We start from the raw sequence: 22,904 nt of genomic DNA, 5'->3' as shown, positions 1-22,904 counted from the left end.
GAGGCATTGGTGCAGGAGGCACTGGAGCTGCTCTGCTATTTCCACTCTTGTTTTTTAGCAGAGGAGCTGATGCCCAGACTCACTCTCTCCTTAGGTGAGAGTGAGCAATTCTCCTTGGAATTGCTGCTGCCTCTGTCCCTCCTGGCTGGGAGGGAGAAGGAGCCTCCCAAAGGCTGCTCTCCTCTCTGCATGGCTCCTCAGAGCCCTGGCAGGGCACCAGGGAGGGAGGGAGGGATTTGCCTTGGCACTGCTGTGACCCTGCTCTTGGACATTCACCTGGGGCTACAGCAGCCCCTGGAGCAGCACAGTGCTCCCCCCAAACCCCAAGGACCAAGCAAGGCTTGCTTGTTGCTTGGCTCACACTGCATCCTCCCAGTTCCTGTGCCAAGGCTGCTGTGTTTCTGTCACTGGGGGAGAGCCAGGCAGCTGTTTGCTCTGTGACAGTTGCCTGGCTGACATCCCAAAGTGTTTTGCTGCTTTCTTTCCTCTCCTGACAGACAGATGAGTGGAGTTATTTGGCTGAAGGAGGTTTTTTCTATCACCAGCCTCTCTGGTGGCAGCCTTAGAACAGGATCATCCATTTGGCAGTCAAAGAGAGGCACTGCCTTCCCAGCACTGACACATCCAACACAGCAGTCCCTTGGCTGGCACCAGCCTCCTGAATTCCACCAAAACTGGAGAGACCCCTGGACTGATGTCAGGGTTGGGAGCTGCCATCTTTTGCTCAAGGACACAGGGGCAGGTGGAGCCCAGAACTTCTGGAGCACGGGGGAGAACCAGATCTCCTGCTTCTGTGCTCAGGCTCTGCCTGGGGTGAGAAAACAAGGATCCCTCAAACCTTGATGGGAAAGGGCTCCCCAGCATGCCAGAGCCAACTGTGGAGGAACTTAACACTTGCAATGCCTTTCTGTGTAGTGAGAGTCCTATGGATTGGATAAGTGGGTCCTAGGTGCTCTAAATGAGCCACAGCTGCCAAGTCCTGAGTTGGGCAGCAGCTGTGGCTCGTAAAGGTAACTGGGATAAAAGGGGTGGGCTGAGAGCCCCGGAGGAGCCCCTGTGAAGCCACGAGGGGCTGTGCTGCAGAGAGGAACTGCATGGTAGAAAACCAGCTAGAAGGTATGGACTTTAAGAAATATGATTGTAACAGTATGGGACTCTGGAAATATGATAATAACAATAAGATAACATTTCTGAGACATCCCTCTACTTGCTAACCATTCAAGGAAAGAGTCTGGAGGTCTGGCTTTGGCTAAAGCCATGTATGGAAATCTGGAGCTACAGCTGCTACTGTAGAACCTAAGAGTCAGGAGAGAATGTCTGTGTGGTTTGGGAGCATTTTAGGGAGGTTTTATCCTGTTCTGTCCACAAGTTTAGTGACTGTGGTCTCTGCAGGCACAGAGGGAGGGCAAAGCCCTGTTCTTGCACGCACAGCACTGGTAGGGGCTGTGCTCCTCATCACTGGCCCTGGGATGTGTGCCCCTGGGAGAGAGGGGCCCTGAAGCCAAGGAAGAGCTGACTGCAGCTCTGAGCTATCCATGGCAGGGAATGCCAGAAGGAAATTTAACTAATGACTCTGCCCTGCGTGGTGAGAAAGGGATTTTTGTCACCTGGAGGTTACACTGTAGCAGGGGCAGAGAACAAAAGTTTTGGGGAAGGGATGGATGAAGCTAAAGGATAGCTGCTGGCACTGCTTTTGGCTCAGCTGGAGCTCGTCCTCACCCCTTTTTGTTGCTAGGTCCTGTGGGTGCCTGGAAAGGTACTTTGCTCACTCCAACAGGTCTGCAGTGAGGAGGAAGATGCTTAAGTGAGAGAAAGAAAACTTTAGATGGTCAAATGTGTCTGCACTAAAAAAAGAGCAGGTACTCTTGAATGCCACGTAATGGGTGTCAACAGGGTGAGGAGGGAAAAGGACTCTTCTTACTTCTGTCTCTCAGGTATTATGAATGTTCTTACTACCCTGTGGCTCGGGCAGATAATGGGATGCTCTAAGCCAGCCAGGCAGGCAGTGTTGTGCCTGCCCTCCTTGTGCCAGGTGAGCTGCTTGTCAGCCCCAGCTACTTCTTATCCTTCTTGCATTGCTGTTTCTTCCCACCCCTTTTCTTTTGAAATAGACCGGAATTAAGGGTGGGGTTTTATCACAGCCTGCCTTTGGGAATGGTAGATTTGTAGGGCAAAGACTCCTTGTGCTCTGAAAGGTAATTCCACCTAAAGAGAGAAAGCAGCAGCTTTTGTTCTTCCTGGCAGGGTGAAGTCTGTAAGAGCTGGCAGCCTGGAGAAAGAAAGGTGTGGAGAGGAAGGGAAGGCTCCTGGAGGGAGGAATGGCCCCCTGTCTGTTTCTGCATGGCTGTTATGCTAATGGAGAAGAACAGCCCTCAGGCCCTGGAGTCCTAAATCTTGAGCTTGTTATTACACCCTAATGTACACGGCACTCCACAAAACAAGAGGATGCCTAGGCTGCGTTGTCAGGGATGAGTTTGGGAGGCTCCTGTAGTGCTGCTCTCAGGGGAGGGGTGTGTCTGTGCTTTTCTTTTCTCCTGTCACCTGCTGAGCCCCAGCAAAAAACCCTTCCAGCAGTGGGGGAAGGCTTTTCTTGCAACAATCCTTATCCGTGGGGACCAGGATTAAGCTACAGCCCTCCACGACTCATTTACCACACTCCACCAAACAGCCTTCGGTTGGTAATAATTTTCACTCACTGCAGTTTTGTGTTTGGAGAATTAATTGCTTTAATAAGGAGCTTAATTAGAAGTGCAAAAGTAGAATAAGCAGCAGAAATGTTGGATAAGGGCTGAAGAACGTTTCCATAAAGAGAAATGCTGCCCTCCTGGTAGGAAGGGGTGTTGAGTCAAATGATTGCATGGATGTGTCCTGCAGCTGGGTTCACACCTGGCTGCTGCTTCTCCTGGCAAAGCCACCCAGCAATGGTCTGGTACAGGGGTCTGTGCTCAGGGGAGCTCTGAGGAGCTGCTCTGTTGGGAAAAAATGTGCTTTTTGTGGCCAAACAGCATTTCCAGGCTGCCAGAGGCTTTCTCAACAGGTCTTGATGTGCAATCCCAAATTTTTTAATGTCCTGGGATGTTAGGATACCAGAGCAAAAGCAGGGGCTGCAGCCTTCCTGATGGCAAAGCACAGAGCAGTGCACCTTTGCCACCCCTCGCCTGCAGGCTGTTTGCACAGCCTGGTCATTCCCCCAGTGAAAATGAACATTTCTGACTCCAGCTGAGTTGAAGTGCTTCAGGAACAAATGAACTCCAAGGCAGAAATAGGCTATTTTCCCTCCTCCCCCCTGAAGCAGCTATCAGCAAGGAAAAAACCCCTCAATTTTCAGGGCAACTGAATCCATTTGCAAATGCATGTCAAGTACGACAAATAGTTTGGGCTTAAATAATGGAGGGTGGCTTTTTTTCAGTCTAAATGTTTTATTCCCACAGTTCCCAAACAAAACATTTCCCTTTTTCATTTTGAAATAATGTTCTGTTTTGAAACATGATTTTTTAAAAAAAGAGCATAAAACAAAACATAAGCCCTCAAAATGAAGTAAATGGCACTGCATTTCTGTGTCAAAAGCAAGGATTTAGCCAACGCAGTGTGTTTATTTTTTTCCATGGTAGGTGTCAGCAAGCAAACTGGAAAATCTGCATTTCTGGACAACATGAAATTATTCTTCTTTTGCACTCCTAACACAGAGCTCAGAAATCAATTTTCACAGGTTCATTTTCTGAGCAATCTCATCGCTGCTGTCAAAATGATCTCTCTACTCTTATTTGTACCCAAAACGGGCAGATAAAGAATATTCTTGATGAGGAGGTGCAATTCCTCTTCCTGTGTCAGCCAAGCCCATTGGCATTGCTCTGATCTAAAGAAGATGGATCTTTCCCCCCCTTTCCCCCCAGAGCAGCTCACGTTTCTGGTGATCAGGATCAGTGCCACCACCTTGTTCTCCCACAGCACCTGAACTTCCCGTGGCCCTGATTGTTTAATTAAGCCTTGCAACGATGCTGTGAGATACACAAAGCACACACACAGTGACTGCTGCCAAAATGCTCATCTGTCAGTGTTGCAGTCTTTTCTCTGCTTTTATTTTTTCCCCTCTCTCAGCCTCGCTTTGCACTTGGGCTTTCACAGCCGTTGCTGCCTGGTTCCTTTCTGACTCTGTGGGTAAATTGGCTGATGGCATATCTATCCCGTGCACTCAGACAAATCACACTGCTGAGAACTATTTATGGTCCCCTAAGCATTGCCTGATTAACTTACTTGGCTGGCGTGCAGGGCTGCCTTGCCAGCTGACAGAGGGAGCCGATGACACGAGGTGCTTGCGCTCCTTGTGTCCCTTGCAAGCCTGGGGGAGGCAGAGGGCTGCCCAGCGATAATCACAGAGGAAGAAGCTCAGCCACCAGGGGCTGGCATGTCCCAGGCCAAGGCTTGGCTGGTGCAGCTTGCTGGGGTTGTGACTGTAGCCTGCACATTGTTCAGGAGGTACCTGTCAGCCAGCGCCACTGTGCTTTAGCTCTGCTTTGCAGGGGAAGTAGCTGAGGAAAACCCTGATTTCAGGAAGAGAATGTTTTTGGAATGTTTTCTAGACGTTTCCCTGAACCAGCTGTGAGGGTCTGATCCTTCTCTGTCAAGCACTCACTGCCAGCTCCTATGCCTGGTGCGGGTGGGTGTCTGATGTGCTGCATCCTGCACGGGTGCAAATGTCCTGTTCCACACACACAGGAAACATGCAGGTCCTCTTGTGTTTGTAGCTGACGGAAAAGGGCCCGGTATCTTTCCACGCTCTGGATGGCCGGTTTCACGCTTGTTTCCCCGCTGCAGGTCCCGGTGAGCATCCCCGGCCGTGTCTCGCTGTAGCAGCTCTGTTGGCTGCTCAGGAGGGGAAATGCAAATGCAGCTGCCAAGAGATGGCGCAGAGGCACTGTCACTGCCAGGAGATGGGGACAGAGCTGCTCCGGCACACGGGGCTGCTGGCTCTGCCTCTCCTCTCTGTTTGCAGGCATGGGGGAAGGGCCGAGCAGCTTTGTGGTACGAGGGCTGCACAGCCCGGTGTGCTCCAGCGCCTGCCTGTGCCTGGAATGGTGGAACAGCACCGCTCTGTTTCTCCATGCGTCCCAAATATTTGCATGCGTGTGTGGAGCAGGCTGCTGGCAAAGGGGCCAGAAGAGTGGTCATTGTCCCGTGCTCTCTGGTGGCTTTCTTACCCTTGCAAGGACAGTGCAGGAATGGCGTTTGGGGACAGCAGACTGTGTTTTGTGTAGGTTGCTGATGACAGGTTGATGATGATGCTCTCCTTTGCCTTTCTCTCCCCCAGCCTCAGACACAGGCGATGTCTGTGTCCTAAGCTGCCCTCTGGTCATAAGCCATGGCTGGGAATGTCCAAATCAGCTTCCCCTCTGTGGAGGGGAGCCCTGTGCCAGCTCCACCAGCACCTCCCAGGGCCAAGGCAGGGACTGTCACCAGCCAAAGTGCCCACCCACCCTCCAGGCTTGCATCAGCCACTCTGGTGTTGCTCCCTGATGGAGCAAAGCAGCCAACTGCTCTTTAAACAGCTGTCTGCACCACTGCCATGAACAGCAACATTTATGGAAATGTATATATTATTTAAGGTGAAGCCAGGGTCAGCGTGTACCTCGGAGAAGAATCTCAGCCAGAGCATGAAAAGGATTTTGTGTTGATTTCTGAAATATTTTAGTGTCTTTTCCTTGAGAGAGAATATTGTGTTTGAAAGTGACTGTTCCAAAGTAGAAGGTGAGGTTTGCATTTGGGGAAAACCAACACAGGGTTTGTGACACCAGCTCATTCTGCATCCCCCAGAAAGCCACTGAGCTCAGGGGGCTCTGAACTCTGGGGCTCTGCTCTCCTCTTTGGTGCGGGGTGACAGTAATACTGACCTGGGAACAGCAGGGAACAGCAAGCAAATCTCTGGGCTTAGTCTAGCAGACCACAATAGGCAGGGTTATGGCAATAAAATTCCAAATGCTAGAAGACAGGATTTGTGTAGGGAAAACTGTTCTGAGGGTATTCCTTGGATATAAGCACTTGCTGGCTTGTAAATGGGTTTTTGACTGTGGCTTGATTTTCCTTGTGTTTGTGTGACAGCATCTGGGTGTACATCTGCCAGGCAAAAATTCTCTGCTTTGATTTTAGGCCTGGGCTTCACATTTTGGAGGGCATGGATGCCTGTGGGATGGAGGGATAGAAATGTGAGCTTGATCAGTGCGATGAGGAAGGAGTCAAAACACCAAGGCAGCTGTATTTGCTGCGGAGAAAACGGATGGAGGCTGCAGAAAGCAATCACTGTTATGAGCAAGAGAGTGATGGCATCCAATCAGGAGACAAGGAAAGAGTTCATTTTGGAGCAGTAACTGGTGTTAGCTCCCCGTTAACAGTAATAATAACTATATCCTGGAGTGATGGCTGAGTTCATTTGGACCAGATACAATTATTGCTTTGTGTGCAACAAGCACCCTCAATTTGCTGTGCAATATTAAGCTGGAGTCAGCTCCCTTGCAGGCTCTGGTTTCCAGAGGCTGGGCTGCTAACAAAGTGCCCTCTTGCTTTCACACACCATCACTCACCACACGTTCACACACATCTACACTCTCTGATAAAATCTGGGTCTTTGCAGCTAAATGCCAGGTAGTATTTCTTTCAGAAAAATCCCAGTCTTCCTTGCAGGAGCCAGGGAGTCCCTCACTGTTGACTCAGAGCACCCTGTGCTTTGGAAAAAAGCTTGTTCAGCCCCCAAATCCCTTCTCCCCAGTTTGGGACTGGGGCAGCTGGGCTCTGTTGCAAGCACGTTTTGGGTGGAGAGTCTGGGCAAGCAGGGCACTCACCTGCCACTGGGAATGCTCTCATTAACCTTGGCAGCCTCCGTGCTTCCCCTGCCAAACTCAACAGAAGCCCTTGGGAATAATAAGACTGACACACCCCAAGCTTAAACTTGGACAGGCTTTTTAATACCCAGATGAAGAGATTACAGCAATGACCTACATGTTTATATGTGGCAGACCTGTGAAATGTGCAGAAGGCTTTCTCATTAGAGGAGGTCTGCAGGGTGGAGTTGCCCCAGCAGAGCCAGAGCTGCAGCCAAGCAGATCAGATGGTGCCTCCGGGGAGCTGGGCTCTTTCTTGCCTTTGGAAATTCCCCATGCCACCCCTAATTCCTAGCCAAAACACTTGGTGTTGTGAGGCAGGAGTGGCAGGAGTAGCCTCTAAGGCCACCAGAGGTTTCCAGGCTCATCTGCACAGCCAGTGCTGCCTTGTGCAGTGGGCCTGGGGTGTGCAGGTCCATCAGTGGCACACTGTGCCCTGCAAAGCCAGGTAGGTTTTGTGAGTGCCAGGGCATGCCATGGTATGATCTGGGATCCACCACTCCTACGTCCTGATCTTCCATATTGGCATTAATTAAAAGCCTTTGGGGCACCTGCAACATCCTCTCTTTTCTCCAGTAGCTTCCATGTGCCCTGAGTGATGCCCAAGATGCTCAGCTTCTGAATGACTGAATTCCTGCCTAGCATGTGGCTCTTTGAGAGATTGCAAAATGGAAACTGGCACAAAAGCAGTTTCCTTAAGAGAAGAGGTTGTTTTCTGCTGGCAAAAAGTACAAAGACCTCAGGAGCATTACCACTACACAGGGACCTCCCTAGATCTGGATTTTGAGGACTTTGTGAGATGGGATCTACTGAAGGAGCCAGAACATGGGTTATAACTTGATAAATACAATATCTTGGGTGTTCTGTTTGATGATCAACCTCTCCCACAGCATGCCAGGCTGGGAGGTGCAGGAAAAAGCATTCTGTGGTTCAGGTGATGGGAGAGGTTGGGTGCCCAGCTTATCCTCTGAGAGCCTCGTGTAGTGAGAGTCCTATGGATTGGATAAGTGGGTCCCAGCTATTCTAAATGAGCCCCAGCTGCAAAGTCCTTAGTTGGGCAGCAGCTGTAGCTTGTAAAGGTAACTGGGATAAAAGGGGTGGGCTGAGAGCCCTGGAGGAGCCCCTGTGAAGCCACGAGGAGCTGTGCTGCAGAGAAGAACTGCATGGTAGAAAACCAGCTAGAAGGTATGGACTTTAAGAATATAATAACAACAGTATGGGACTCTAGAAATATGATAATAACAACAAGATAACAGCCTTGAATACCCAGAGCCCCTGTGGTGAGTGGTGTCATAAGTTTGACTTCCTGTACATTCACCATTTTCTGGGGTGTTCCAAAGTGCTGTTGCAGTGACTCTCAAACCTCTTGTGGTCTGTGACTTGAAGGAGGATGCACACCTAGAGCTGGGAGCTGTGTGGAGGTGCAAATGTTGAGCTTGGTGAGTCTCTCAGCAGGGAAGGAGGGTCAGTGTGAGCCTTCCATGCTGTGGATCACCCGGAGCACGCAAACATCTGTGCCACTAAACTGCCAGACTTGGTCTTGGTGTGATCTGGGATGTGATTGCTGTGCTGTTCCCATTTGGGCCAGCCTGAGCCCTAATTCCTCAGTGCCTGCTGCCTGCCTGTGTGGGAAGACAGGACGGGCCTGCTGGGGTATAGATGGCACCTACAGGGGTTCTTATCCCTTGCTGCTCCTCCTGCATGCCAGCCAATGAACCCAAAGCCATCCTTAGCAGCACTTAGCACTGCAGCAGCAGCCATGGGGTCAGAGCAGTGCAAGTGCTGAGTCCTTGGGCCAGCGACAAGGAGAAAAAGTGTGTTGTTATAAATCTACAACCTGCTCCTAATGGCTTGGGGCTATGGGCATATAGATTAAATTTCAGTCCTATATTTCATACAAGTCACACAGTGGCATGTCAAGGTGCTGCAAGTGAGCAGTCCTCTGATGGTGTTTTGGACGTCTGGCAGGGGACTAACTAGAGCAATGAAATAAAGCATAACAACATGTAGGCTGAAGAATGGGAGAATTTCATAGTGGTGAGATCAGGGCTGTAAAATAGCTTCTGGAAGCTTCTCCATGATTGGGTTATTTAAAAAAAAAAGATTGGACAAATGTTAGATGGTGTATATTAGCCTAGTGGTGTGAAAATCATGGCAATTCTGTCAGAAAAAGGATGACAGAAGGGTTTGCTGTTCCATTTTCAGCAGCGTTGCTCTGAATGCTGTTTACTTTTCTTTGGAGAGTTGGGAAGCAGGTTGTTTCATTATTTTGTGTTTGGGAAGAGGAGGATTCTTCAGTTGTCAATCTCAGAGAGAGAGAAAAAGAAAGATATTTTAATTCTGGAGTATTTAGCTTGTGCACTTTCCCGTGGAGCTGAGGGGGGCTGGAGGAACTTGCACCCCTCTGGGACAGCTTCCCCCAGAGAGGTTTGGACACAATTCCTGCTGGTTGTCCTGAGGGATGCCTCTCTGCAGCTGTGAGATGCAGGAATGGGAGGGGGAGACTGGCACCAAGGTGGTGCCACCTTGCTGGATGCTGCTTCCTTTTGGGCTGCCCAGTTTTCTCTGTGCACGGATGGGCAGGAAAGCTGCAGCACAGCAGACAAGGGGGAGCAACAACCCAGTGATTTCCCAGCCTTGTTCCCTTGCAAAGCCATCCCTGAACACATCCTTAGCCTTCCTACCTGTTCCAGCATGGCTTTTCCCAGCCTGTGCATGGTAGGCCAGCAGGAAACATTTGGCCAGCGAGCAAAAGCAGCTCTTCATTTAGTGCTGTAAGTGAAGGGTCTTTGTCTCTAGCAATAGCTTCCTTCAGCCCACAGCCAGCTCCTGACTCTCCTCTCCTGTGTAACAGCAGCAAGCTCTTTATTTTTGGGCACCCTGCCACAGCAGCCAGCCCACCAAGGCCAGCAGTGCCCTCAGGGATGCAGGGACCAGCCCATGGGGCCACCACAGGGCAGGGGAAGGTGCCCCTCACCCCAGGAAGGCTGCCTGGGTGTGGGTGTTTGTTGGGGGAAGCTCAGTCCTCAGTATAAAGTGACGAGCTGGTAATAAATATTCAGTTTATTTAGAATTGCAAATACCAGGGGAAGGAAACCAGTAAACAAAAGAGGCCTCAATCGGCATCGTGGCTGAAATTCTGGAATGTTGGACTGCAGGGATGGATACAGGAGGGACAGAAGGCAGCGAGTGGTCAGCCAGCCTGTGTGCTTGCAATTAAAACAAATTCAAGTCTAAGAAAGCAGAAACTCTAAAAGGAAGCTGCTTAAGTTAGGCTCTTCTTAATGAGAGACAAATACACTAGAAAATATTGCCTGCTAACAGTATTCATAAGCTGCTCCCAAGATGTTTTGATTAAACCACAGTTGTCTTTCTAGTGTACTAATGGTTTTTAATCTCTCTTGATGCCTAGGGGCGAAGGGGTCTACTGATTCACAGCAGCTTGGTGAGCTGAAACTTGTCCCTGGTGAATGCATCTCTCATGCCAGAACCATGGCTTTTAATTTTTAAAAATGTGAGTTTTTAGCAAAGGGAGAACCCTTAGCATGTGAGTGGGGCGTAAGTGCCACGTGCCTGGATAGGAAGGGGGCTCCTCTGGGAGAAAGATTTTTGCTTCTCCCCTTCTCCTGGGACTGCCCTGAATTATAATTCTGGCACTATTTTACTGCTAGGCAAAATTTAATTGTTTGCTGCCTGGCTGGTGTGGAGGAGAAGAGGACAGTGAATGCTGCAGCTCCCGTGCTGACCTGTGAGCAGTGGGCAAGAACAGGGGCTGCACAAGGTAAGGAAGGTCAAGGCTCCTCTCAGGGCCTTCCCACCTCTCCAAAAGCCACAGGGAATGATGCTGGGGGGCTGCCAATGCCTCTTCCTTCATGGGAGGCCCCTCCTAAGCAGAGGGGGTCTGCTGTGCTTGCCAAAGCATTGGAGGCAGAGGCACCACATGGGGAAGTGTGAGAGCGCAGCCATACCTCAGCCAGAATTGTTCTGGGAGTGAACTACAGGTGCTCAGCATGGAGCCATTGTGCCAATCCCTCCCCTTCTTGCCAGCAGTGATGGGATGGCCCCAAGCCTTAACAGGGCTTCTCATGTCTTGGAAATTTGGCTTCATCTTTCCTGTGAGTGTCATCTGGTTGTGCCACCTGGCTGGTTCATGGGCAGTGTTCTGACTACAGAATTTTTTTAGTTAAGAGATGGGACATGAGAGTGCTGATTTCTGGTGTTCTGCGCCCCTCATGTGACACAGGAATGCTGAGAGGTGAGGGCAGTGAGTTGGGCTTGATTTCTGGGCAATATGGGAAAGGAACCCTTTTTGTGCCCTAAAGCCATGCTCTGGGCTTACACCAAATTGGGAGCACACCTTCCTGTGTGCCAGCAGGCTGTGTGTGTTTGGTGCTCAGCCTCCTACAGAGATGTCTATAGGGGCCTGAGTAAATGTATGTATGGCAGTAAAAGATCTCTGTATTGTATAAGTGACCCTGCCCCGATTCTAGTTATTGTAAATTGGGTGGCAGCTGTGGCCCGTGGAGGTAGCTGGGATAAAAGGGGGTGGGTTGATCAGGGAGAGCCTTGGGGGAGCCCTGGTGAAGAAGTAGGAACAACTCTGCTGTGAAGAGCTGCTGTGAGAAAACCACCCAGAAGGTATGAGACCCTAGAAATATGATATATAACAATATGAATTACAACAGATGTCAATGCCTCCCTCCTTTTCACAGCCCCCCTGTTTATTCAGCATTCCTGGCCACCTTCATTTACATGTGACTCTACCATGGGTGGGCAGCCAGGGCTCACCACCAGCCATTGAGCCCCTCTTTCCCAGCCCATCCCAAAGCTTGCAGCCAGCAACCCCTTCCCCTTCCATTCAATTTTGTCCCCTCAGTTTCTTCCCCAGCCTCATCTTAGCAGCTTTCAAAGGAACAAAGAAACATCTGGGAAGGGAGGAGAGGCTTTTCTGTCAGCAGGTATGAGGGGAAGGCTCTGCCTGCCAGGGGCTTGCATGGCACATGGCACGGGCCTGCCTCCCACCTCCTGTCTGGGCTGGGCACCAGGGAGCATCCCTGATGAGAGCAGACAGTTCCTCTGTCCTCTGGGTACAGTAGCTGCTTGTTGCTCACACAGAATGAAAACATATTAAAGTACAAAACTGCTGCACTAGTCATTTTCCAATTCCCCACTTGGAGAACTGGCTTCCCAGGAAAATAGGTCACTTACATAAAAAGCACCTTATTATCACACCAGAGCAGTGAAGGAAAGAGATGGCTCAAGAGACACTTTCATTTCGAGCCCCTGTTCCAGGGTACTTAGATATTTCTGGAAAATTGACCCTTTGGGCTGCAATTTCTCATGCTCCTTTTCAGCCCATAAGGTGAATTTCAGGGCCTCATTCCCTCCACTGAGACAGATGAAGTCAGGGAGGGAAATGTGTTACATCTTAACCCCTGGGAGAGCTGTGCATCCAAACTCACCACTCTCCATGGGGCTTGGGGTGAGCCATTATCTCTGATTTTTTATCAAGGCGAGGAAGACTCCCAGAGACTGTAGGCTTGTGTCCTTCTTCCTCCTGCAGTAACCCCCACCCTCCCCAGAGATTAATCTGCTTTTCCCCATAGTTCATGCTGATCCTGAGGGCACTGGAGATATGGAAGGCAGCAAAGTGACCACCCTGTGAGGAAAGTAAAAGTTATCTAGCTTTCATTAAAGGCACTGGAGCTGGAAGAGGGAAAATGGTTGGGGGGGGAGAAAAAGGAAGGGCCTGTGGGGTTGGCCTTGGAGTCAGCTCTTCCTGAGAGGGAAAGGGGATGTCTCCATTGAACAGCTTTGCCTTGGCTCGCTCCAAAGCAGTGACATTGGCAAAGTGCTTACTTCTATTTCTCCAAAAAAAAAAAAAGCTCTGACTTTGGCAAACAGGCTTCCTGAGAGACTCCAAAAAACAATATTTGCCTCCTTGGTCCTGGCCTGGGTGCTGTGTTCTAACCCCATTTCAACCCCATTGGGAGATTCGAGTGCTATAAACCTGACAAGGGCCAGCAGGAGTTTCCTCAGCCTCTCCATTCTGAAATTCTGTCTCCAGCCATGGCCAGCAGGTGTTTCCCCCTCTGGTCGGGTCAGGCTGTGCCTTTCTGGCAGCCCTGTGCCCAGCTGGGTGGGCAGAAAGGGGCCAGGCTGGGAGGGAGCCCCAGAAGGAGACAGTGAGGAGCAGCAAGTGGAAGGAGAAGTAGGCTGGGAAGGAGTGAATGCAATAACGTGGACAGATGGGATGGGAGGTCTGAGGGTCACAGCACAGTGAGGAGGCTGTGGAGAAACCTGGAATCGGGGAGGGCAGATGGGCCAAGCAAAGAGCAGCTTGCCAGCCTTCCACCCTCACCCAGGAGGAGCTCGCTGGGGAGCATCCCTGCCACCAACACCTCCAGGAGAGCAGGGCACAGGGCTTGGTGTCCTGGCACGGAGGCGGTGCTTCCAAAAACCATCAGCAATTACCTCAGCAGCGGCAGCCAGCGAGCGGGAGTCATTTACATAGTAAGAGCTGGGAGATAGATGGCTCTTTAAACCAGATCTGTCATTCGCGGCTCTCTCCCGTCTCTGACGCTTTGATCTTCCTCTTTGAAGGGCTCTCCTCGCTGGCTGCTCCCCGCTCCCTTGGTGCCGCTCCAGCGCTCCAAATGCCTTTCCCTTCTCTCTGCCCCTGTGCCCGCATCCAGCAGGAAGGATGCAGGGCAGGGCACAGCTGGCACCCAGAGCTGGCAGGGGCTCTGGAGAGGGATGGCATCTGTTCTGCTCCAGGTCTGGTGTGCCAGCAAACAGGGGAATGTGAGACAATAACAGCACCAATGCCAAGTGGCTCTGGATCGCTGCGTTGCCATCTGATGGAGGAATCCAAGTGTTCAGCCCAAAGGTACAAAAGGCAAAGGTGAGTAGGGGGTTGGAGACTGTGAATTCCTTCTTCTCCAACCCTTCTGTGGGCTTCCCAGTATTCCAGCCTGTGTGGCATCTCTCACTTCTCCTGTGTCTCTGGTAGGTTCAAGTCCTTGGGTAAGGAAGAGAAAAGGAAGAGTAGATTCACGTGAGAAATGTGTTTTGGTGTGATTTCACTTGGTGAGCAGCACAGGCATGGAGAAGCCTGTCCCAGCAGCAAGGACCAGATCAGAGGGCTCTGTGTGAAGGATGCACAGGGGAAGGTGGGTTAGAGGAGGTAAGCCTGCCTGCTGCAATCCACCTCCTGCCCTGAGCTCTTCCCTCCTCAATGCCAGTGACTGAGGGCTTGGTTTCCTCACTTTAGCAAAAATCCCTTCACTAGCTGCATGAGCAAAATAACAACAAAAGAGGCACTCCAATATCAGAATTAGTGTCTCTTCATGTTCTTAGTAAGGGACAAAAGCTGAAAGACATAAAAGCAGTGCACTTGCATCAGTGAAGAGGTACAGGGGCCTCAATATAACTCTTTATTACATAAAGGAGATCCCTTGTGTGTGAACTTCATAGCCCAGTGGTGTGTTACATGTGAGGATCACCTAATGGGTAAAGCTGGAGAGCAAAGAAGCATGGACATACAAATGTCCTGCTGCTGGATATTTCACCTCTAAAACACTTTGAAAGGTCTGTGCTTTGGAAATAAAAATCATCACAGTGCAGGCACTGTGCATGCAGAAATCCTAATTTGGTCTACTACTTTTAGAGGTACTTGGGTCTATGTTGCCCTTGAGAGCTGCACTTGAATTTTGGCTCAAGGTCCCAGGGCCAAGAGGTGGGAAGCAGATGTTTTGACTGCAGGCACTAAGCAACAGTTTCTATTTCTAGTGCCAACTGGATGATGCCAATTAAGCCCAAATATCCACCTGCCTGGGAGAGAGTGTGTCTCCTTGCATCCCTGTGAAGAGCCTCAGTCTTTTTTTGGCAATACAGCCCAAATTTCTGAAAGTGAGCTTTGTATTTCTAGGGCCGCTCTAAAGATCTAAGTTGTTTTAGTTCCTCAGACAGGAGACAGAATTGTTTTGTAGCTCTCAGAAAATTCATCTTGCAGATGAATTGCCCTGACCAGAAGCTGTCTTTGGACACACTGGGCAGTGTCAGGAAATGTTTTGAACAGCCTGTAGTTTTTCAGCAAGGATCTCAGCCCCGTGCAGGGGGCTTAGGAGCACAGATCCCTCATTGTGAACAGAGCCAAGTGGAGGCAGTCCATGTCTCATCTCCCTCCCTAACACTCTTGCAAGCAGGATTTTTGTCCCTGCTCTCTGCTGTGAGCAGCTTCCCTGGTGGCAGTACAGCCCTGAGCTCACCAGCTTGGAGGGATAAAGCCCCAGCTGCATTCTGGATGCTCTGGCTCTCTTGCCTGCTGTTAGCCACGCTGCAGGGGGCCATTGCTATTTCTCAGCCCCAGGTTTGCTGGCTAGGCTGTGCTTGCACATGCAGCAGAAGGGCTGATTCCCCTTCTGAATCCTTCTTCTGGCACAAAAAGTGCTGCCTGACCACACGTGGTTAGGCACAGCACAGCCACTGTGGAGGTCAGGCACAGATGTGGGTGAGGAGCACAGGCTCTAACAATCAGCAGGCTTTCAGCTCTTTGGGTTTCCTTTCTATTTCCTAAATAAGGATTATTTTCTGTATTAAATAAGGTTTTCTTGTTGCAAGAAAAGGGGTGGCAGTTGTTCAGGTGTGTGGCTGTCATCGTTAGCACAAGACCCTGCCATGCTCAGAGTGCTTTACTGAATAACCGTGCCAGGTTTCACCTGTGGGTCAGGGGCCCTCCATCTGCTGCCAGCTCTGCAAGTGACCTCCAGCCTGTCCCACAGGTAACCTGCTCTCCAGCAGGACAGGTATCCACATGGCAGAGCAGCCAGGAGCAGGGGAAGCAGACTTGGTTTCTCCTGCACAAGTCAAGAGTTTGATTTCCTCTGTTGTGGTCCTGGGGCATGATGGAGGGGGATTTGTGGCAGCGTGTCCAGTGAGCTTGCAGCACTAGGAGGGAGCCCCAATGCTGCTGCCTCCTTGCTTTTCTTATGTTTCCCCTGTGGCTCATCATCTCTTTCCTTTGGGTTGCAGAAGAGTGGGAAACTGGGGCCCTGAGGGAAATGAACCTCTCTGTGCTGGACCTCTGGTGTCACCTGTGAAGCAGAAGCATTGTCCCTTCCTGAGGTGTGTCCAACCCCCCTTGTGACCACAGCCACTCCAGCTGAGGTTAAGGAAGGGGAATGGCTTGGTATAAACTGGTTGGTGAAGGCAAAAAAGGATTATACTTCTTCTGGTGAGTACTAGTGAACAAACAGGCTGTGAGCACTGGCAAGAAAATCTATAATTTGTAGAAAAAGAGCACTGTGACATTGTCACCTCACTTTAATCTCCTCTTGCCTTTAGTGATTATTTTCTCCTTGGCCATTGGAGACTATCTGAGAGAAATAGCAATAAGTACAGCTTACTCCACTGTTCTGGTTCAACACTAACAGTTAATGATGTCAAGCTGTATTAAGCTTGAGCCCCTCTGATCATCTCATTCTAAACATCCCTTGAATGCCATGGAGCAATTTTCTCTATAAGAAGCTGTTGGTCAGTGGATTCATGCCTGCTTTGTCTTGCTGTTCTTGTCTTGAAAGGAGATTTTTGTGCTAAAAAAAATTGTAGCTGTGAATGTGTGGCAGGAATAGAAAATGCCTGAGATGCACACTGACCTCCACTCCATAAAGTGTTTTTATAAGGCTTTACAAACATAAACTTCAGGGGTCATCCTGCATTTTCAGGAAGGATAGAGGGCCAGGACCTCAGCTGGTGTAAATCAGTGTAGTCTGCCTGAGAAGGGCTGAATTCTTCAGCTGAGAATTTGCTGAGTAGTTTTTGCTAGAGGTCTCTAAAATCAGAAACAGCATCAGCAAGAGGGCAAAGAAGGAACACCATTGCTTAGTTGAGGTCCTAGAAAAATAAAGGGGCACCAGCTAAAGCTGGCATTCTGGATTGCTCAAAACAACAGGGAGAGATTTCCAATGCAGGGCACTGTTTATCTGGGGATTCCTTGCCACAGTATGCTATGGGCTTGTGTTTACATGGTTCAAAAAGCATTTGGACAAATTCATGGATAGAAACCTCCTAAGGCTATTAAAAACCAGAACATACCTTCTTGCTCTGAAAGGTATTTCAGCTCAGGGCTTTCTGAGCTGCAGGTTATGAGAAACAAGGGAGAAATACATTTAAGGGGGCTTCTTGGGCCAGCTAGACCTTAGAAAAGCAGGTTGCAAAAACCATTGAGGGCCTTGTAGTGTGTGGCAGAAGGTGATATTGTAGAATGCCCTTCCTGCTCATCCAAATTTGAGGCTGATTTTAAGGGGGCACTTAGGGCACTGCACAACTAAAGCAGCCAGAGATTTTTCTAGGATGGGCTGCTCAGGCAAAGGCCAGCCACGCTATCAGGAGCTGGTCCATCACACAGAGCTGGGAGAGCATTTCTGGCCACAGCCAAGATTTCTTGCAGGTTTGTTGAGCAGGAGATGAGGTTCAGTCCATCCAGACCTCCCCCATTCCTTCTGGGAGAGGACAGCAGGAGAGAATATTGATACAACAGCAGGGGAGAGAGGAAGAGGAGGGCAACCTGTGCAGTAGTAAGCAGGAATGAGCCTCTGGCCAAGCCATGATCTCAGCCTTCTCCTGAGAGAGTTGTTGAGAAATTTTAGCACCTAGAGGGCTGGAAAGCAGCAGCCTGATGTGAAGGGGTGAGGAGTAAGGGCTGTGTGAAAGGACAGGCAGTACCCTGTCATGAACTATCCAGAAATGGAACTTCTCCTGGGGCGAAAGAAAGGTGAGAAAACAGAGGTGTTCTCCCTCCCTGAGCGAGTCTGACAGCCATATGGTGTAAGAATTGTTGTCATCATCATTAATTCGTTTTTTTGACATTGCTCTGGCAGATGTCCACAGGTTTGCAGGAGCAGGGTTGTCCTCTTAGCAGCTGCAAAGAAGTGGAGTGAGAAATAAGTGGCAGGGAGGGTTGGTTTATTTTGTTTAGCTGGCTAGCTGGGCTTGCATGAGAAAGGATCATCTCTGAGGCTGAGTGGATTCTTCTGTCTCTGGCCCTGCAGGCTATCAGAGGGACAGGGACTTCATTTCCTCACACTGTCACTCCAGCCCTGGATTGTACCAACCTTGCTGAAGCTGATACTTCAATACAAAGCAACTTGTGCATGGCAACAAGGAAACGAAGCCAAATCAGAGCAGCTATCTCAGGTAAACATAACCTTCATGTCCAGCAGTCACTTGACACTCTCTGCTAAAACACCTCTATCTCCCATTAAAATCACTTGAAGTGAGGGTTTTGAGCTGCTGGACACTGAGGTTACAGCTCCAGAGTTACTAGTAAATGGACATGGTGTCCCCCTCTTGCTGCCTTTTGTGTCACCCACAAAGAAGGGTTCTTCATGAAGCTGGAGGGGGAGTAGAAAGGCACTTTCAGACAGCCTAACCTTTCTGTTCCTAGTGTATGATAGCCATTAATACCCATCTCTGGAGTTCTGTGTACTGCCATGGTCCTTGCTCCCTGTGTTGGGTAGTAAAGGGCAGCCAGGGAGGCATGGAGGTGGTGATTACAGACATTTCTGCTGTGCTTTCCGTGTCACAGCTCTGGTGTGTCCTGGGGACATGACCTGTAATCCTGTGATGGTTTGGGGTTGGTTTCAGCTGCACCCCAGACCTGAGACAGCTGTTATAGGCCTGGAAATCCTGAGTGCATGTGGAAAACTCATCCCTTGAGGGCACACACAGGGCACCAACAGCAGTCTTGCCTTGGCTGAGCTCCCATTGCACAGGAGTTTTTAAAATGATAGAAGAGATGGATTGCTGATGATTTTTAAAAGGCTGGTTCTTCAAGAGTCCAGTTTTCTACCTTTCATACTGAGGATTTCCCTTTTGTGACTTGAAGCAGGGATTTTATTTTCCCTTCCCTTTGTGTAATTCCTGTTTATTACACAACCTCTCCTTATTGACATAGCATCTTTAGCTTATGCATCATTTATTGGTATCTGAACAGTTACTGGAAAGCATTCCTGGGTGAGCTCCAGGGAGGCACAGCTGCCTCACTAATGGAGGAAAAACCTAACTACTTCCTAAATCAATTAGCCCGGGAGGGCAGGAGGCAGCCAGGCTGCTCTCCCCGCTGTGCTCACACACCACAGTGGTCTGGGCTGTGGTGGTGGCACCTACCCACAGACACACTCACTGCTCCCAGCCAGAAGGACACTTCCCACCCAGAAATGTGTGTTCCTGTGTGTCCATTCATTCCATGCATCCCTGCTGCTGCTCTCCTGACTCAGGGCTCAGCAGCTGCCACTGACCCACAGGGGATGTGTGCCTGTTCTCCATCAGGCAGCCCAGCTCCCAGGCTCCAGCCATAAAAATTCCTGTCCTTTCACTCTGGAAGCCCTCAAGGTAATGGTCACCTCATGTGCTCACACACCCATATAAAGCTCCTTTGTTTCTGCATGCAGGAAAGGGCTGCCTGCCTGCTGGCAGGAGGGAAAGTCAAGGGGAATTTGGCAGAAGTCATTAGTGCTAATTATTGGCATGAATGCTGGGCTGTGGGGCTGCAGGGTAGCACACCTGGCTGCAGTGCTGCCCTCAGCAAGCCAGGAGAGCCCCCAGCACTGGGCACAGGCACAGCACCTCCGCTCTTTGGGGAGAAATGGGGCAGGACATTTGTCCCCAAGGTCCCTGTGCCCCCTGGGAGGGGGAGAGAGAGCATGGGGCTGTGGTGGGAGGGGTTGAGAAAGGCCAACAGGCTGCAAATGGAGAAGATGCAAGGGAGGAAATGGATTGGTGAGTGTTGTGAAGTGCAAAAGGTGTTTGGAGCACAGGAGTGGACAGATGCACAGTAGGAAGGTGCAGGCACTGAGTGGAAAGGCAAAAGGGGCTGAGCAGAGAAGCAGGTGGGATAGAAGGGGAAAAAATGAAGCCAAGACAAAACACTCATCTAGAAAGCAAGAAGTCAAGCAGGGATTGCTGGTAGGAGCTGGACTGCCTGTAGCAGATATCACATGCTTTACCCAGGAGAATGTCAATACTGTGGTTCTAAAATCGGGATACCTGGAAGCTTGTGAATGAAAGGAACAAGAGTTGGTGGCGCAAGAATTTCTTCGGTGGCACGAGAATTTGTCTCTTCAGGAGGAGGAGCATTGCTTAGAAGGAAGGAAAGGAAAAAGTGTAGAGCAAGGCTGGGCTGGTGGCAGAGAGGATAATTGGCAAGTGTTTGTTCCAGCCACTGTGCAAGGGGCAGGGATGGGAAGGGAAGACTAAGGCAGAGAAGAGAAGGGAACTCCAGCTGGCACATTCCCAGGCCATTTCAAGCACCCCCAGAACATCCACATGTACATCCCTGGCAAGGAGCAACACACTCTGGACATGGTGCATGGCATCCCCTGGCTGCACAGGGGTCCATGGTCAACCCCAGGAGCTCCTGGGCAAGTTCCTCTCCTTGCCACCTGCCACAGGAAGAAGATCTCAGCCTCAAGGTGCAGGCCAGGCTGAGGAGAGCAGCAAACCATATTTTCAGGGCTGTGGAAGGAAGCTGAATCACTGTATTATAATTTCAAGCCCCATTAAAGAAACATGGGGATAGCGGAGGGAAGGAGAGGGCAGGGAGGGATGAAGAGAAAATTGAAGAGAGCAGAGTAGCTCTTGAAGGGGAAAGAAATGTTGCTCATAGGCTCAGAAGGGGGAATTGCAAACAGAGCTGAGATTAAAAGGGAGCCCTTGAGACTGTCTCTTTAAATACAGCAAGATTCACTTACTCGGTGCTGAGCCAGCCTTGTTGAATGCTGCAGGCACGGTCCCACTGAGGTTTGCCAGCTGATGGAGCAGTGGAAATCTGTCTCTCCCAGTACACCACCAAGTTGCCCTCTTCCACCTATGTTATTTAGGAAGTCCCATTGCTAATAAATTTACTGCAGAGTGAGCCTAGTGGGGAGGCAGTTTTACTCAACTGCCCATCAGCACTGAGCATGTTAAATGATCTTTTTATCCAGAGGCATACAGGCACATCATACTTGTGTCTTGTGGGAGTGCAGTGTGGGGTCTCTGGGTGCAGCATCTCTTTTGTGGAGTGTTCCCTTGCTGGTCCCAAAGGCAGGGAGGAACCTACAGGTGCAAGAGGAAAAAGCAGAATGTGTAAGCATTTCCCATGGCAGATATCACAGAAGATTGCTTTCAGAGCCAGGGGAAGGAGAGCTTTGGTGCAAAGGGGAGTGAGGTGTCCAAGCCCTCCAGCTAGACCCCCGACCACTTCATTGTGCTCCAGGGCAGCTGCAGGGTGTTCACAGTGCAAACATTGATCTGACTGTGATGTGGGACCAGTCTGCAAAGTCTCTGCCTGCTTTGGTTTCTGTAGGCATCATTTCAGCTGGTTTTTCATAGCTCTCAGGGGCTGGCCAGGCCCAGCATTTGGGTGGGAGGCAGACCCTGAGTTTCCTGTAGCTGTAATTGTCCCACAAGGGCTACAAGCTTCTTTTTCCTGCTCTGTCCCCAGCTGAGGTGCTGTCCCCTGTGAGGAGTGGCAGTGCTGCTGACCAAATGAAGGGTGTAATGATGTATAGAAATGATGAACTGAATGAGACCTGGTCCTCTGAGCTGCTCCTGTCCATGTGCAAAGGACAGTGGTGTCCAGCCCGGTGTCCTGGTCACACTGAATGTGTGGAGTGGCATTCATGTTACACTGAACCTCCTCAGCCCCTGAGCTGAGATTTCAGCTCTTATCCCCACATCCCATGCCTTGAATTTTTATGGCTTTGACAATTGAGGGAGGCTGAATTCCTTGGGATAGTAGCCGGTTTCCATTTGTTCTGACAAATGCTAATGGCACTAAATAAATAGCAAAAAGTGGTCTTAATGTAGCAGGGTGCTCATTGCTGCATGTCCTAAGCTGCTGTGTGCTATTAGATATTTGCTAAATTATGTCTTAGGAGCTCCTTGGGCCTTTGGGGTGTTTGCTTTGCAGAAATGAGAGTGACTTCCAGGCTCTCCTGGCTCTGGTTGTGTCCGTGCAGTTCCCGTGGAGGCTCAGGAGATGGGCAGCAGCCAACACTGATCGTGTTCCAGCCCCTCTGATCCCCCTCCCCGTGGCCTTGCTGCGAGCTGAGCAGCAGGAGCTCAGGGCCTGACCTGCAGGGGAGAGCTGCTCCTCACCAGCCATTCCCACAGCATCCATCGGGCGTGCCAGGGCAGAGGGGGGCTGCAAACCAAACACAGGTGAGGCTCCTCTTTGTGCTTAGGGCTCCTGGCAGGCTTCATGGTGTGTTTCTTGTTTTCTGGACTTCCTTTTGATCTTGTGGGTGGTGATGGAATGGCCAGGATCCCCTATTAATCAGAAATAAAAGCAGTTCTGCTGCACCCCTAAGCCTTTCCAAAGGCTGGTGGATGTGAAAAGGAGCAGTGTTCAGAGCTGGTAGTGTTAAGGCACCAGCAAAGACTAAAACCCACTGGACTGGAGACTCTTTTGTATTCATAACAATGCTTTTCCAAAGGAGGTTAAGCACACACCTTGTTCCCAGCTGTGTCTCCAGCTAAATATTCCCCACACCCAGCACAACTGCATCCTAATCCTAACAGAGGCCCCAGGGCACTATTGCAATGCAAATAATGATAAATAACAGCAATAATAAAACTCCACCAGCACTTGCACCAGCTCCCTAGCAATCCCAAACCAGCCATAGCAAGCCTCATATCACCCAGGTTATGTAAAGGAGCGTGAGCAATATGAGTGGAGCTGTCAGGGAGGTGACCAATTAGCTGGTGTAGCAAGTGTGCCTGTGCCATGTGGGCTGGTACACGGGGCACAGGGCTCCTGCACTGCCTCCCAGGGCTGCCCTGCAGCTGTGGGGTGGTAGTTTGGCATTGAGTTCGAGTGGATGCCCCTCACCACCACGGGGAGGGGATTCTGGGGACAGCATGGGGTCATTGTTGTGACAGCCAATGTGAAGGCTGGAGTCAGCAGGCAGACTGGCACAGGAGCTGTGGGTGCTGTGACCTGTGCTGCACACCCTGGCTATCCCTGGGCTTTGCACAAGCACTGCTGTC

General features: G+C 50.3%; 1 long non-coding RNA gene across 2 annotated transcripts; it reads left to right on the top strand.

Moving 5' to 3' along the window:
- Positions 1-1,068: 1,068 nt before the first annotated feature.
- On the top strand, positions 1,069-14,052 carry LOC135454881 (uncharacterized). Of its 2 annotated transcripts, XR_010442214.1 has the most exons (5): positions 1,071-1,116; positions 10,285-10,386; positions 10,544-10,653; positions 13,650-13,776; positions 13,885-14,052. It is a non-coding gene; the product is annotated as an uncharacterized LOC135454881 (long non-coding RNA). The 2 variants fall into 2 exon arrangements; XR_010442213.1 differs by lacking the exons at positions 10,285-10,386; positions 10,544-10,653; positions 13,650-13,776; positions 13,885-14,052 and adding exons at positions 1,736-1,859; positions 2,245-5,121 and having other exon boundaries at positions 1,069-1,116.
- Positions 14,053-22,904: the final 8,852 nt, after the last annotated feature.

This window comes from Zonotrichia leucophrys, chromosome 1, assembly GCF_028769735.1.
Source record: "Zonotrichia leucophrys gambelii isolate GWCS_2022_RI chromosome 1, RI_Zleu_2.0, whole genome shotgun sequence".
Taxonomy (NCBI): Eukaryota; Metazoa; Chordata; class Aves; order Passeriformes; family Passerellidae; genus Zonotrichia; species Zonotrichia leucophrys.
This window is presented reverse-complemented; position numbering and strand designations above follow the sequence as displayed.